The sequence below is a fragment of the Pipistrellus kuhlii genome, unplaced genomic scaffold (assembly GCF_014108245.1).
Source record: "Pipistrellus kuhlii isolate mPipKuh1 unplaced genomic scaffold, mPipKuh1.p scaffold_m20_p_47, whole genome shotgun sequence".
Classification (NCBI taxonomy): domain Eukaryota; kingdom Metazoa; phylum Chordata; class Mammalia; order Chiroptera; family Vespertilionidae; genus Pipistrellus; species Pipistrellus kuhlii.
In genome coordinates, this window is record NW_023425548.1 from 2,290,635 (window position 1) to 2,306,003 (window position 15,369).

At 41.7% G+C, this 15,369-nt stretch overlaps 1 pseudogene; it reads left to right on the top strand.

The window, feature by feature from the left end:
• The first annotated feature begins 2,628 nt into the window (after nt 1–2,628).
• On the top strand, nt 2,629–11,377 carry LOC118704802 (annotated as a pseudogene).
• Nucleotides 11,378–15,369: the final 3,992 nt, after the last annotated feature.

Sequence of the window (15,369 nt, forward strand, 5' to 3'; positions counted from 1 at the left end):
CCACTAGGGAATGCCAGCCAGGCACTCAGCCTCCCCCTCCTCTCTGGCTCCATCCTCTCTGTGCACGCCGCGTGTCTCCGTATCTTAGGCTTTTCCAGCTCCTCTGCTTTTCCTTCTGGTTTTCTCTTTCCTTCTCGTTGTAGAATTTCCAGTCAGTCAACTTTTCTGTAGTTCTGGGTAATATCCATTTTGTATTTTAGTTGTATTTTATTGAAATTGTTGGGTGTGGCTGCAGTTAGGTGTTTACGTGTGCAGCCATATTGGATCCTCTCTTTGAAATTAATGATTTTTAGATGGGAGATTGTCTTGGATTATCTGAGTGGGTCCTACATGTAATCACAAAGACCCGCAGAAGAGGGAGGCAAGATCAAAGGAGGAAAAAGGCAATGTGATGATGGCAGCAGAGATTGGAGTGATGTGAACACAAAACAAGGGATTCTGGAAGTTTCTAGAAGCTTGAAGAAGCAGGGGATAGATTCTCTCTGGGAGATACCCTCAGGCACAAAATACATTCATTTTTATCTGAATAAGACTTATTTTAGGTTCCTGTCTTCTATAACACTAAGAAAATTAATTTGCATTGTCTCAGAAAAATAATTTTTTGGTAATTTGTTATGGCAGCAATAGGCAACTGATATACCAAGTTAATTGTTTATTATGGAAGTGTCAGGATAGTTCAAGAAACCATTCCTTTTTCCTCCTGTTATTATTTTTGCAAAATTGTAATAATTTTGAGCAGAAGAAAAAGCCTTGAACTGCACAAGGCAGACACTGATAGAAGTTGAAGAAATGTATTTTATAACCCAAATCTTAAATATATATATTTGCACATTGACGTGTATGTTCATGATGTAAAGCACAAAGGGGGAAAGGAATAATAGGAAAATGTAAAATAGGAAGCCATGTCTTTCGATACATTCATCTCTTTCCTTCTGACTATGTGGAAGGATCAGCATCCTGGGAGAGGGGAGAGCACCTTCATGAAGTTGCAGGTGGGGACCAGCAGCAGAGAGACAGGAGGCTCACAGCAGAGCTGGATGTGAAAAGAAACTCATAAGGATGAGAAGCATGGCCAACTGAACAACACAGTAGAGACATGAGGCAGAATTCCTTCTATCAAAAGTCTCCTAGAGGGAGGTCAGTTCTAAGAGAGGATACAGGGGTTGGAGCTGTGTTCCAGATGTCCCTCTATGGCCAAGGACCTCAGGACTATGACCATTCAAGACTGCATTCTATTCCCTACAGCATCAATGGATTCTATTTCAACCACGTCCCTCTTTCCTTTTGGGAACCTCTGAGTGTGCCTGGAGAAGCAATGAATTGTCCAAGAAATCATAAAAGGCAGCTTCTGGCAGGACAAGTTTCATTCAGGGAATATGGAGAATGAAGTGAAAGTGGGGCAGTGGAGGAGATATTTTGAGCAGGAGATGCAGTTCTGGCTCTGCTCTGGACTCATATATATGCAGCCTGTGAAGGTGGGCTTCCTGTATGTGTGACTTGTAGGGTTGCTCAAGAACCTGTGCTTAGAGTGTATAATTTTTAATCATGATTTAAAACAATGGGCTTGGTATTTTCCTTTTGTGCCAGACCTTATGAATTACATAGCTGGCCCTGATCTGTGTCTTTATTGTAAATAGAAAAACTATTAATTGGGTTCCTTCAATGTTACCGAAGTCATCAATACCAATAATTGGTCCAATAATATGGCCACTTACACCATCATTTCCAAATCTATCTGCTTCCCTCCATGGGTAGCAACCCTATTGTCATTTCTGTCACATTTGGCTCTTTTAGTACCTACCCTCAAGTTTAAGCATTGATTAACCACTTTCTCAATCTAGTGAAGGAAAATGTGTAATCAAAATTTAATCTATTTGTGGTGCTGCAACAGACAACTAGAACATCTTGTCAACCATGAGAGATTCAACAGCCTGCCTCTCACCTGAAAACAATTTTTAGATCCTTTGGGATCCATTCGCTGGTAAATCTAGGATAAGGTACCTCTGTCTGGGCCTGAAGAGGGAGAAGATAGGAAGGGTCGGAGGGAAGGTTGCATCTACTCCTTGGGTACATCTTTATATGTCATGTAATGTATACTTTCAACCATACAAGAACCGTATTAAAAAAAATAGCAGAGAAATTGTGATCATTGGAAGACTTTTCCCAGGCCTCTCATTCCTCTTTTCCACTTGGCTCTCAATGGTTTATGCCCCTTTGACTTTGTACCTGAGATTTGATAATTTCTAAATGGGAAACTTGAGACCTTCCTGAGAGAACAGACTCAAAACCCATATTGTGCCATCATTAGCAAGACCCCAGGATACACCAAGTCCCACGCCCAACTTTCTTCCTCCAGAATGACCCCACAGTCTTTCACTGCACCAGGGAAGGTGTCAGACACTGTGCCTGGCTTTGGGGGGCAATATTTATATCATTTAATAAGGGTCTTTGGATCCACTACTATAACCCAAAATACCAAATATAGCTTTGGTAATTTTGGTACAAGAGCAAGCACATGGAGGAAAACATTTCCACTTGGCTAAATGAAAGCACCCACCAAGTTAGGGGAAATATTACTGTCTCTTTAAAAGCAAACAGTTCCTCCACTGGCTCCACCGAATCTATGCTTTCTGCCTCTGCAGTTTCAGAGGGTGTGAACAATTTTCTTCACAATTAAAACAAAAGCACCAGCTTGCAGAGTGTCTTTGGAGAAAATTTGAGAACTCATCAACTGGTTGAAAAGAAGGTGAGTGTGGCTGAGAAGCAGACTCACTGCTTCTCAGCACTAGAGTTGTTTGGGCAGTAGGTCAATGAAGTGTACATGGTGTGCGTTCTAGTCAGAGGAAGGATCAGGTTATGTGCCAGAAGTACAGCAGGGGGGTGCTGTCAGAGGGTAGTGAAGGAAGGTAGGGAGGGGGTCAGGAGCTTTATTAGTACAACTAGAGGTCTTGTGCATGAAAATTCCTGCAAGAGTAGGCCTTCCTTCCCCGGGCTGCCAGCACCAGCTTCCCTCCAGCACCTGGGACCCTGGCTTCCCTCCTCTGGCTGCCTGAAGGCATCTGGGACTAGGGCTGTCTTCCCTTGGGCTTTGGCATGGTTAGGAAGGACTTCTGGTTTAATTAGTATTATTATAGATGTTACATGTATCATATTGAACAGGACACATTTGTGCTGACTGGTGCACCTTCATGCATTTGCTGCTCTGAAAAACACTGAGGGCTGCCTGACAAGCTTTCCTTTTCCCTGGATAGGAAATGAGTGTCCCCAAGGCAGGTCTTTAGAGCTTGAAGGCGATATAAAGACTGACCTGTCTAACTTCCTCTTTTTTACTGAAAAAGAAGCAGGATCCTGGAGAGTGTGGTGACTCTAGAGGTTGCCCATGCCACTAAGGGCAGAGGAAATCTGGACTGCAGTTGCTCAATCCTTTCCATCATTCAGCAGAGAGAAACTCTAATCCGAGTAGTGTGACATGTGAGATGAGGAGGGGGTGTCATTGATAAAGGGTTGGCTATTCTGCAAGAACAATGTATATGAAACCCTCCACTCATTGGCCCTAGTTGCAGGTTTCCTGAAAAGGTTCTGTTCTGGAAAGAGTGTGGACTCTCCTCCCTGCCCTCTCTTGATCTAGCTCTGATTCGATGTAATTTTAGAATTCTGAGAAGACACTGAAGGAGGCCATGTGTGCAGTGGTTAGGAGGGAAGGTGGTAGTCAGACAGACTTTGAATTTGATACCTGCTCTGCCCAATACCTGTTAGCACTGTGACTTTGGGAAAGTGTTCCAACATTTTCAAACCTCATCAATGTCTTTATTTAAAAAGTTAGAATAATAAAATTAGCTTTTTGCAGGCTATTATAGGGGAGTAGGTGAGATAATGTACAAAAAAATTATCAGAGTGCTTATTTTAAAATGTCAGTATTGTTATATCACACACATATCAAATTTTACTGTTGAAAAATGTTAATTTATTCAAAGATAACTGGACATTACAAGGAACTTTCATGTACCTAGACCAAGCTTCCAAAATTATTAAGTGATGCCAATCTTGTTTCATTTATAATATAGTGTATAGATTCTATAAAATCACCACTCCCCTGCCACACCACATTATTTTGAAGCAAATATCATTGTTTCACTTTACCAGTAAATATTTGAAGCCATTTAAAAATATGATCATAATCAGACTTCACAAAGCAAATAGAATTTGTTTTACAAAGTTAACAGTTGCTGCAGAGACTGGTTTGGCTCAATGAATGGAGCATCGGCCTGCGGACTGAAAGGTACAGGGCATGTAACTTGGTTGCGAGCACATCCCCAGTGGAGGGTGTGCAAGAGGCAGCTGATCAAGATTCTCTCTCATCGATGTCTCTAACTCTCTATCTCTTTCTCTTCCTCTCTGTAAAAAATAAATGAAAATATATTTTAAAAAAAGCCAACAACACAAAGTTAACAGTTGCCTTCAGATTTTCCATTTTATAATCAATCTACCATAACTGAATATCCTAGTTATATCCAATTGTACCTAAATGGTTCCAATTTCCCAGTTTTGTTAAATTTTAATTTTTATAGAATGAAATTCATTACTTGTTTTTTAGTAGATTCAATAATCAATGTTGTGAACATATTTCTTACATACTAACTTTCATATCTATACTGATAAAAGGGTAATATGCTAATTGGACTGGGAAACCTTGCAGATGTCCTTCTTGATTTCATCTTCCCTATTTCCCAACACTTCTACTGGTGGTAGGGCCAAGGCAGAGGCAGTTAGGGGTGGTCAGTCCATGGAGGAGTGGGCAGTTGTGGGTGATCAGGCAGACAGCGGGGACAGTTGGGGGTGTGCAGGCTGGCAGTGGGGGGCAGTTTGGGGCAAGCCGGGCAGTAGGGGGGAGGGCAATTGTTGCTGAGCAGGCTGGTGGGAAGAACACTTGGGGGCAATCAGGCTGGTGGAGGGCAGTTGGGGGTGAGCAGGATGGCAGGCAGAGTGCTTAGTGGTGATTAGGCAGGTAGACAGGTGAGCAGTTAGGAGCCAGTGGTATCAGATTGTGAGAGGGATGTTTGAGTGCCAGTTTAGGCCCTATTCCAAATCACATGGATATGGCCTAAACTGGCAATCTGACATCTCCAGAGGGGTCCTAGATTGGAGAGGGTGCAGGCCAGGCTGTGGGAAACACCCTGCCCCAACTCCCCCATGCATGAATTTTGTGCACTGGGCCACTTGTGTGTATATATTTTGACATGTATATTCATTTTATACTAGAGGCCCATTGCACAAAGAGATTTGTGCAATAGGCCTTCCTTCCCTTGGCTTCTAGCACCGGTTTACCTCTGGCACCTGGCCAGAGTCTGCCTTCTTCGTCTTTGCTGCAGACTCCAGCTGGAGTCTGCCATTTTCTCTGCAGATTCAGGCTTCAGTCTGTTTGTTGTCTTAGTCTTTGCTGTAGACTCAAACTAGAATCTGCCATCTTCATCTTTGCTGCAGACTCTGGAGTCTGCCATCTTCCTCTCTGCTGTGGCCAGAGTGCCACTCCTGAAGTTCCCTTCACCCTCCATCTTTCCTCTCATAGTAGGTGTTTTGCCCGGCCTGACCACTCCTTGCCTAGAGCATCTGGATGGCTGCCATATTTCTTCTTCTAATTTGCATATCCCTCCTGATTGGCTGGTGGGCATAGCAGAGTGATGGTTAATTTGCATGTTTCTCTTTTATTAGTGTAGATTTTATTTTATTTTAATTTTTACTTTTTGATTGCTTTCAACCATTTCTCTCACCCTTGCCTCTGGCAACCACCAGTACATTATCTGGATCTATGAACTTGTTTATGTTGTAGTGTTTTTTTTGTTAATCTTCACCCGAATATATTCCTCCATTGATTTATAGTGAGAATGGATCTACCAAAATGGATGCAGAATCATTTACATGGTCTGGGTTTAGGGTTGGGAGATGGTCAAAGGCTCCATTTTTGTCGAGTTCTGTTTGAAATGCCCATGAACTTGTCCAATAGGGAAGCAGAATGGAATATAAAAGTTCAAAATTCTGAAGAGGGTCTAGGCTAAGAGGACATACAAATGGCATTCAAAGCAATAATTTACTGAGTGGATGGGGAAAGGCTCCCAGAACCAGAGCTGAGGAAGCACTTGAAATATGTTCCTGTAGAGAAGAAGCAACAGTAAAAATGAAACTGACAGTGGGGACGTGAGTAGAAGTGTTGGGAAATAGGGAAGGTGATAAAAAGTGGCAAGTTTATGGAAAATGAAATAAAAAACTGTTGGCTGCATGAGGTTTTGGTTTTCAGTTACTATCCATTTCCCTAAAATGAGTTGTTTCTTATCTACAGAAATTCAAACTACGATGGACATTACTCCTTACAACTTCAGTGAACCCAGGACCAGCCATGGTGAGCAGGTGCTTGGGTTCCCCAGGCCAGGTAGGGCAAAGTGAACCTGGCAGTGGGTTCTCCTGTGCTCTCTGCCAGTCTTCATCAGAGCAACAACAAAATATTTCCAACCCCATTTCTTATTTTCTCTTACTTAACTCAGCTTATCTCATGAACCTCTGCACTGTCTCTTCATGACACAGCATAACCTCTAAGAGAAATAGAACTTAAGGTGTCCTGATTGATCCGAGGCTAATGAGGTTTCTTATTTTCTACTTTGAACAACGTAGACACACCAGAAGGGCCAGTTGTAGTCTCTCTTGTTGTTTCTCTGCCACTCACTTCAGCCTGAGAGAAGACTGTGAAGGAGGGATGTGAGAGGAATTGATTAATTCAGCTCCAAATTTCCTTGCTCCTGGAAGCAAGTTTTGGATGTAGAAGCCATTTGGAAGTAGAAACCAACAAATTCAACAGACTGGCTCACTTAGTTTCTCACACAACCCTCCTTTCACTTCCTTATCTACAGAAATCAACTATATCAGTTGAACTTTTGCTGGTTTGATACCACACCACAACACAATTTGGTAGCCTAAAACCTCCACCTTTTCCTTGGCAAACAATTTGGTAGACAGATGGGAAGTTTCTGGGTCTGAGCCAACTGGGCTCCTCTCAGCCAAACTTGCTCATGCCCCAGTGCTAAGCTGGTGGTTCAGTTCACAACTGGATAACCTTTATTTTCCAGATTAAATTAATTGGGGTGGTGACATTGATTAATAACATTATATAAGTTTCAGGTGTATAATTCTATAACATTTCATCTGTGTGTTGCATTGTCTCCTTACATCACCATATATTTCACCCCCTTTACCTGCTTCAACCTGTTCCCACTCCTCACTCCCCTCTTGGTAACTCTCATATTGCTGCCTGTGCCTATGAGTTTGTTTGTTTATTTGTCTTATTTGTTCCCTTGTTGCTTTCTATTTTATATCCCATATATAAGTGAAATCATATAGTTCTTGTCCTTAGTTCACCTGACTTCTGTCGCTTAGCATACCGGTAACACTATCAAGATCTAGCAACTGGATACTTTTGAATGGATAGTTCCATGGCCATGTCTCATGGTTAGAAGGCTCTTTGGCAGGTTAGGGTGATAGGAATGACAGGGTCTTGTGTCCTTTATCATCAATCGGTTGCAGGGTTCTGAAGACCAAGAGGCATCAAGCCCCAGAGCATCAGCACCTTTGGAGTCTACTTGCATCATGCTTCTACTGCCCTATTGTCCAGAGCAATTCACAGGGCCCACCCAGATGCAAGGGGTGGAGAAACAGGCTCAGCACCTTGTGGGAGGAGTTCCTGATCTACATGCTAAAGAGACATCAGTACAGGCCTGGGATTCATTCATGGCCATTTCTGCAGTCCATCATACAGACTGCCATGTGCTATCAGCATTGGCAAATGGTTGCAGTGTTGGAGTTAGCCTTTAGTGACTTTTCTTTCCAAAGTCAAGGGGCTTCCATGATTTTCCTCCGTGTCTCTGGATGACCAACTAATGCCCTTTCGTTGGAGTCTCCCACTGTGGTGCTAACTAAATAACAATCTGAAATCCCACCCACATTTTCTCTTCATCTTAGCCATCTTGTAGCCATTGCTCTCTACTTATAGAAATTTACTTTTCCCATCTCAGAATTCTGGTGATCAAATATGGGATACTCTGCCTTTCTTGGATTAATAACAACTTCACCATAAATGTGTGGAAGATAGGGAATAACTACCGATTTTTTGAAAGCCACAGTGGGGGGTTCTGTAAAATTTCTATTCTGTTTGATTGAAAATTTTAAAAAACAATTCCAATGTACAGAATAGAAAAATGGGGCACAACAGAACTAAAGAGACCACTTAGGGGACTGCTGAGTTATGAATGGTGATGATAGCTTAGGCTAGTATGATGGTCTTCAAAATGGAGAGAAGGGGTCAGATTTGTGAACTTGCTGATGGGTCAGATCTGAAAGGTAAGGGAAAGAGAAGAATCCAGGGAGATTCCCAGCTTTGTCTGAGGAACTGGGTGAATGGTGATGATATCTCTGAAAAATAAAATGGAGTTTATAATCATGTTAGCAATATTGTCAGTTTGCTGATGTATGCATCAACTCAAAGCACAGACAATTCATTATAATACAGGTTTCCTCCTGCAAGAGTCAGTCTTGATCAAGGGTTGTGCTAACAGGGTCTTCTTTCAGGGAGAAACAGGCTCTCAGATGTGCTTGTCAGTTGACTTCTATGGTCCTGGTCTGTGCTCAACAAATCCTGAAGTCTTCATCTCTATAGAAACATCAAAGAGATAAGCAGAGGATTACTGATTGGAAAGAGCTATATAGATGATTTGTTGTTTAACTTAGACACAGTGATCTTTAAAATATAACTCAGATGGTAGGCTACACTGTTCTATTTTTAACTTCCAAGTGTCTTAGGAAGTAGACATGTCTAACCAAGTGAAACTAAAGAAGTATAACTCTACTAATGCTACTCTGTTATTACTATTATTTATGTATCAAGGGATTTTAGAGTAACTCCAGAGAACTGTAACTACTTTCTGGATAGAAGTCTTCTAAATATTAATTTAAGGTAGAAAAACTTCATTAGATTTCTACTTTTAGGTCATAAATTAAAAATATGGAATTTTGTTCTTCCATGGTTCAGAATCCCTGAGAAAATGGATGTATATGTGAAATATGAGGGAACACTTGGCCTTTCTGCCATGTGCCCTTTACACCCCTTTTAAGATGGGATGGCATGACTTCCCCAAGTACCTGCCTTCTTAATGGAAAGAACAAAACTTCCATTTTGGATATAAATTGAAGGAAGGGGATCTTCCACTATGATGTTCCAAAGTAAGATTTTGTGTTACTTCCTACATTAGCTTATGAGGAACACCTGCCAGCAATGGCTCAGAGTTCTCTCTTGCATAATTGTTCACCTTCTTCCATGGGCACTTAGCTTCCAAAGGTCAGAGAGAGCAGGTGAAGGTACTCCTAAGAAGTTGCTGGCATTCCCCAAGTATTTCAGGAGGGAGGTGAGGCGTAGGGCTTCCACAGACCTCCTGTGAATGCAGAGTGGGCTCCCTGAAAGGACACTGGTCTGCAACAGAGAAAAATCACTGGGCAGGGCCTTTCCATGGAGGAAGATGGAATTCAATTTTAAATCTGTGGTTTTGTTTCCTGATGTCCCAGGGTTTGGAAACCAAGACCCCAGAGATTCACAACTGCGACTGGTCTTAGTTGGTAAGACTGGAGCAGGAAAAAGTGCCACTGGGAACAGCATCCTTGGAAAGAAAGCATTTCAGTCAAGCATTGCATCAAAATCCATCACCAAGTTCTGTAAGAAAGACAGCAGCACATGGAATGGGAGAGAAAGTGGACACACCTGGTATTTTTGACACTGAGGAAACAGATGTTCACACGCAAAGAGAGATTGCTAATTGCATCCTCCTGACCTCTCCCGGGCCTCAAGCTGTGATCCTGGTGGTCCCGCTGGCCCGGTACACAAAGGAAGAACAAAAGTTGTGGAGAAGATGCTATCAATGTTTGGATCCAAAGCTAGGAGATACATGATTCTCTTATTCACCCGAAAGATGACTTGGAAGGCATGGAGTTCCATGATTACTTAAAGGAAGCACCAAAAGTCATTCAAGATCTGATAGAGCTGTTCAAGGATCATCACTGTGAGTTTAACAATAAGGCAACAGGGGATGAACAGGAGGCTCAGAGGACACAGCTGCTGGACCTGGTCCAGCATATAGTGATGGAGAACCAGGGAGGATTCTACACTAATAGGAAATACGAAAGGGCTGAGGTGGAGATTCAGAAACAGATTCAAATTATACAACAAAAATACAGAGCTGAGTTGGAAATAGCGAAAAGGCAGTTAAGAGAGGAATATGAAGACAAAATCAGAAAGCTAGAGGATAAACTGGAGTAAGAAAAGACAAAGGCAGAAATGGAGAGGAAATTCATAGAAAGAGAAAATTACTATTCCTCCAAGCAGCATAATGCTAAATGTGAATTTGAGAGTAACAAAGATACTAATATAATTGACATTATCTTGAGGGTATTGAAAAACGCTTTCTCTATTTTCTCATTTCTATTCGATGATGATTAAACTTTTGGAAAATCTGTTTCCTGCATATTTTCAAGTGTTCCTTCCCCTATAACTCATTCCCCAAAGTCAGAATTCTCTGTTTCTGTTTCTCAGGCTCTCAGGATAGAGGTGTTTAGTAAAATTTCTTATTGGCAATCACTAGATATTTGTTTGATTCATTTAACAAGGATGAGACACATTCTCAATTTGTAAAACTCCAAAGTAGAAAGTATGGATGTTCCCTATCTTCTGAGCTTGCTTGGAAACAGAGAAAGGGACTGCAGGAGACAAAAAAGACAATGATTCTCTAGATTCTTTCTAGAGTGGCACATAATCTCTGCCTATGGTATCTACTCCACTTTTTTGCCTTTAGGATGACAATTATCTTTTCCCCCATGCGGTTAAAGAAATCAGTAACTTCTATTAGGTAATCAATAGCTGGAGATGCTTATAGAATTCTTTCTAAATGAACATATATTTGATGAATTACATTCTTTTGGAAGGACTGAAATAGTTCCTCATCATCTGCCCACTCAAGAAAGAAGAGTTGTCTGAAAAACAGATTTCTCAGAACTGAACTAAGTGAAATGCCAGAAATAGTAAGAAACAGAGATTCAACAGCTAAGAGAAGAATGTTCAGTATATTCAGAAGTTTCTGTATTAAGTCTTTGAGAAACCTCAAGATAACCATTTTTCTGAATAACTAGTTCTCTCCTCTTTCTATGAAATTAACTGTTGCCACCGCACCTCCATCACCCCATACCTTGATTACTTACTGCTAGGTGGGTCAGCCCCACACTGCTACCCCTTCCCACTTCAATTGTTTGCTTTTTGTTACTATTGATATAATAAAACTTTTGTATTATCTCACTTTTGTGCAAAAGTAGAATTTCTTTTATTTTGGGAAATGCTACTAATCCTACCTAATAAAAGAGTAATATGCAAATTAATCACCACTCCTGCTCCAAGCCACACCCACAAGCCATGCCCACCAGCTAATCAGAGCGTATATTCAAATTAACCCCAACCAAGATGGCGAGGCCCATAGCGGCCAGTGGTTGGATGAAAGACACAAACCCGCAGTGGGGGGACACCCAGCAACCCCTTGATCAGATACACAAACCCACAGGTGGTGGGCACCCAGCAGCCCCAAGCCCCGCCATGGCCACATTGGGGTTGCCATGGGGGCTGGATCAGAGAAACAAACCTGCAGGGAGTGGGCACTGAGAAGCCCCAGATCAGAGATACATAAATGCAGGGGGTAGGAATCCAGAGGACAGGGATTAGAGACACAAAAAAGAGGCCAGCACCCTGCAGCCCAATGCCCTGCCTCCCTGGACCTGGGGCTGTGCAGGTTGGGGGCGGTAGAGGGGAGAGGAGTGCATTGGAGACACAAACCTGTAGGCCTGGCACCCAAGCAGCCCCAAGGCCCCAGGTGGAGGTGCTAGGGCTGCAGGGGGAGGGGAGAGGGGGCAGTGGAGACTCAAACCTGAAAGAAACCTGTGGACAGGGAGATAAAGTATCATAATTTTATCTCCCTTTCCACAATATGCATTATTTAGTGATGTGGCCCACACCTTTCTATAAACACAGGGTATGTTATGACCACTTCCAGGAAGGTCTGGTCAGAATACCATCTCCAGGGAATAATGCTACTGTGGCAAATAATCTAAGAGAGGAAACAAGCTTTTGTTGGGTTTATTCTAAAGGTCAGAGAACATGCCACCCCAACATATGCCGTGTTGTTTTATTGATGATCTTGAGCTGCAGATGCTTGAAAAACAGCAAATGCATGCAGAGGATTTCACTGAAGTCTCCTGATCTGCCTAAAATTGGACCCCCCAAAAGGAGCTTAAATGTCACAGGACCCCTTGATGGGAGAAGTGTCATCAGGCAGAGAAGACTGACACCTGTCACAGGACAGGAGAGTAGCAGTTGACATCACACCCAAACTTTGTTACAAATTATTCCCCCCTCACTCCCATTTATCTTTCCTAAAAATCACTTACTCTCCTCTAAGAGGCCTGGATCTCCCATCCCCTTTCCCTAGGAAGAAGGCATTTAAATCTGCATTCTAATCCACCTTGGGGAGTTACTCATTTTTCCCTGGGATCTCCCACATATATACAAGGTACACATGTTAATGAACTTTTGTTTTTCTCTTAGCGATCTCTCTTTCACTACAAGGGCCTCAACTAAGAATTCAGAAAGTTAAAGGAAAACTATTTCTCTTCCTCCATAATTTTATCTCGGGAAAACAAGTCCCCAGTTGAACAATGAGGCTGACTCAAGTGCTAAGCAGTCCTGGCTGATGAGAGGGAAGCTTCTAGGGGGAAATCAATTATATTGGCATCAAAGTGGGATGGAGGGTACATGCATGTTTGCTGGTGGGAGTTCAAAGTGGTTCAACATTTTTGGAGGATGATTTGGCAAATTCAATAGAAATGTTCAAGGTACATCCAAGAGTCTTCTAGGAATCACATCTGCTGAGATAAAGCACAAGCCCATAAGGCTTCATCAGAACCCATGATGCTATTGGGGGCTCCCCTTCCAAGATAGGAAAACCTAGGAGCAACCTGCATTTTTAGGACAAGGTGGCATCTATATTAATAAAAGGGTAATATGCTAATTAGACTGAACATCTTCGGGGTGACCTTCTGGATGTCATTCCCTATTTCCTTCCCTACAAAGGCATGTTGGCAGTGCCATGGGAGAGGAGGTTAGAGGCAATCAGGCAGGAAGGGGAGTGCAGTTAGGGGGACCAGGCCAGCAGGGGAGAGTAGTTAGGGCAAACGGGTTATCAGGGGAGAGCAGTTAGGGGGATCAGGCTGGCAGGCAGATGAGCAGGTAGGAGCCAGAGATCCTGAGGGGTCCCAGATTAGAGAGAGTGAAGGCCTAGCTGAGGGGACCCCCTTTCCATGCACGAATTTCATGCACTGGGCCTCTAGCATTTCTTATAAGAATGCAGAGATGAATTTCACTTTTTGTTAAAACCACAAGATGATTTTGGAGCTCAGCTCCAAAATCCTACCTAATAGGATCTACCCTTAAGATCTCTCTCATTTCCCCTGAAAGCTTTGTTAATGTAAAAAATAAAATAAAATAAAAAATAAAAATAAATAAAAACAAATGAAACCTGTAAAGAATTTTTGTGGGTTTATTTGAGCCAAACTGTCAACAATTGCCAGGAAGCAGTATCTCAATGGATTGGGATAGTGCTCCAGAGAATGACAGACTTTCATCTATTTTTATACATTGCAATCAAAGGAAGAGACATAGGTGGGCTACATGAAATCCATTGGTGTTGGATTAGAGAGGCAAGCGAAAGCATAGAAGGGAAACCTCTGGGATTGGATATAAAATGATAGACACATACTTAGGTGGGTGCAGGATAGTCAACAGTCAACAATTAACATGATAACAATAACAATTGAGGACCCCAAGGGGTCCAGAAAAAGGGAAGTTAGAAGTTACCCAGACATTTCAAGGATATGATATGTATCATAGAGAGAAAATGATAGATAGGCTCAGTTAAGGTAAAGTTTGATCTTGTCAGTGAAGGTACAAGCCTAGTACATAACTATCGACCATAACTGCTTTTAGTTAAAGTTTAATTTCAGAGCATTTTTGTGGTTACTTTAGGTCTCTGAGTTTGCAAGACCACCATGCAGGCCTTCCCTGAGTTTATAGGTTAGCATGTGGCCCCTGAAACTCCAATAATAGAAATTTACCTGAGACAAACAGAAGTGGAGGCTGCTTCAGCTAACAATGTTTCAACAAAACAGTGAGGGAACTAGCTGTGACCTTTCAGAGCAATGGAGGTTGTTGACAATTATCAGTTCCTGGCATCTCCCCTATTTCTTTCCTTTAAATATTCTTGCATCTGCATACTAGAAATAAACATACAAGAACTAAAAAAATGTTTGAGTCCCATTTTCAATGTTCAGCAGTTTTTTTTTCTTTTTTTAATATACTTTATTGATTTTTTACAGAGAGGAAGATAGAGGAATAGAGAGTTAGAAACATCGATGAGACAAAATCATAGGTCAGATGCCTTTTGCACAACCCCCACTGGGGATGTGCCTGCAACCAAGGTATGTACCCCTGACCGGAATCAAACCTGGGACCTTTCAGTCCCCAGACCAACACTCTATCACTGAGCCAAACTGGTTTTGGCATCAATCTCCAACAGTTCTGAATACATGTCAGCAACGATATCTGCATGGTGGACAAATGGTGGCAATATAGGTCTGACCCTCTCTGATTTGGTCCTGGGTAACCTGCTGCAATGCACAGCTGCTGACTGCTAGCATGGCAAGGCATCATCAGCTTCTCCCATCTCTGGACTGTTTCTCCTCTTGTCCTCCTGGTTGTAGCAGACCTGTCAATTCCTCTGTTGCAGGAATCCACATGGTCTTGGAGTTGTTTTCTGAAAATATACAAACATATTCTCGACCAAAAGTTAGTAACGGAATCTTTTCTATAAATTTTACTTGAAATCCTTTTACTTTTTGCCCAAAAAATTTTCCTTTGCCTTATTTTGATATCATGTGTGCTTTACATGGGTGTCCAACAGTTAGCAAATGAAAATTACTTTTCAAAGTAAAAAAATTACTTTTCAAAGTAATTTACTTTCAGGATATTTTTTACTTACATTATATTATTCAACTATCACCCTGGGGTTTTTGTTTGTTTGTTTGTTTGCTTGCTTGTTTTTTTGTTTTGTTTTGTTTTGTTTAATTATGAGGCTTTTGGAAAATTTTACATTAAAATAGTAGTCAAGTTTTCAGATTAATTTAAATTGGCTAATTGAAATAAGTGAATATTCAAGAAAGTTTAATTGTACTGGGCAAAAAGCTGTT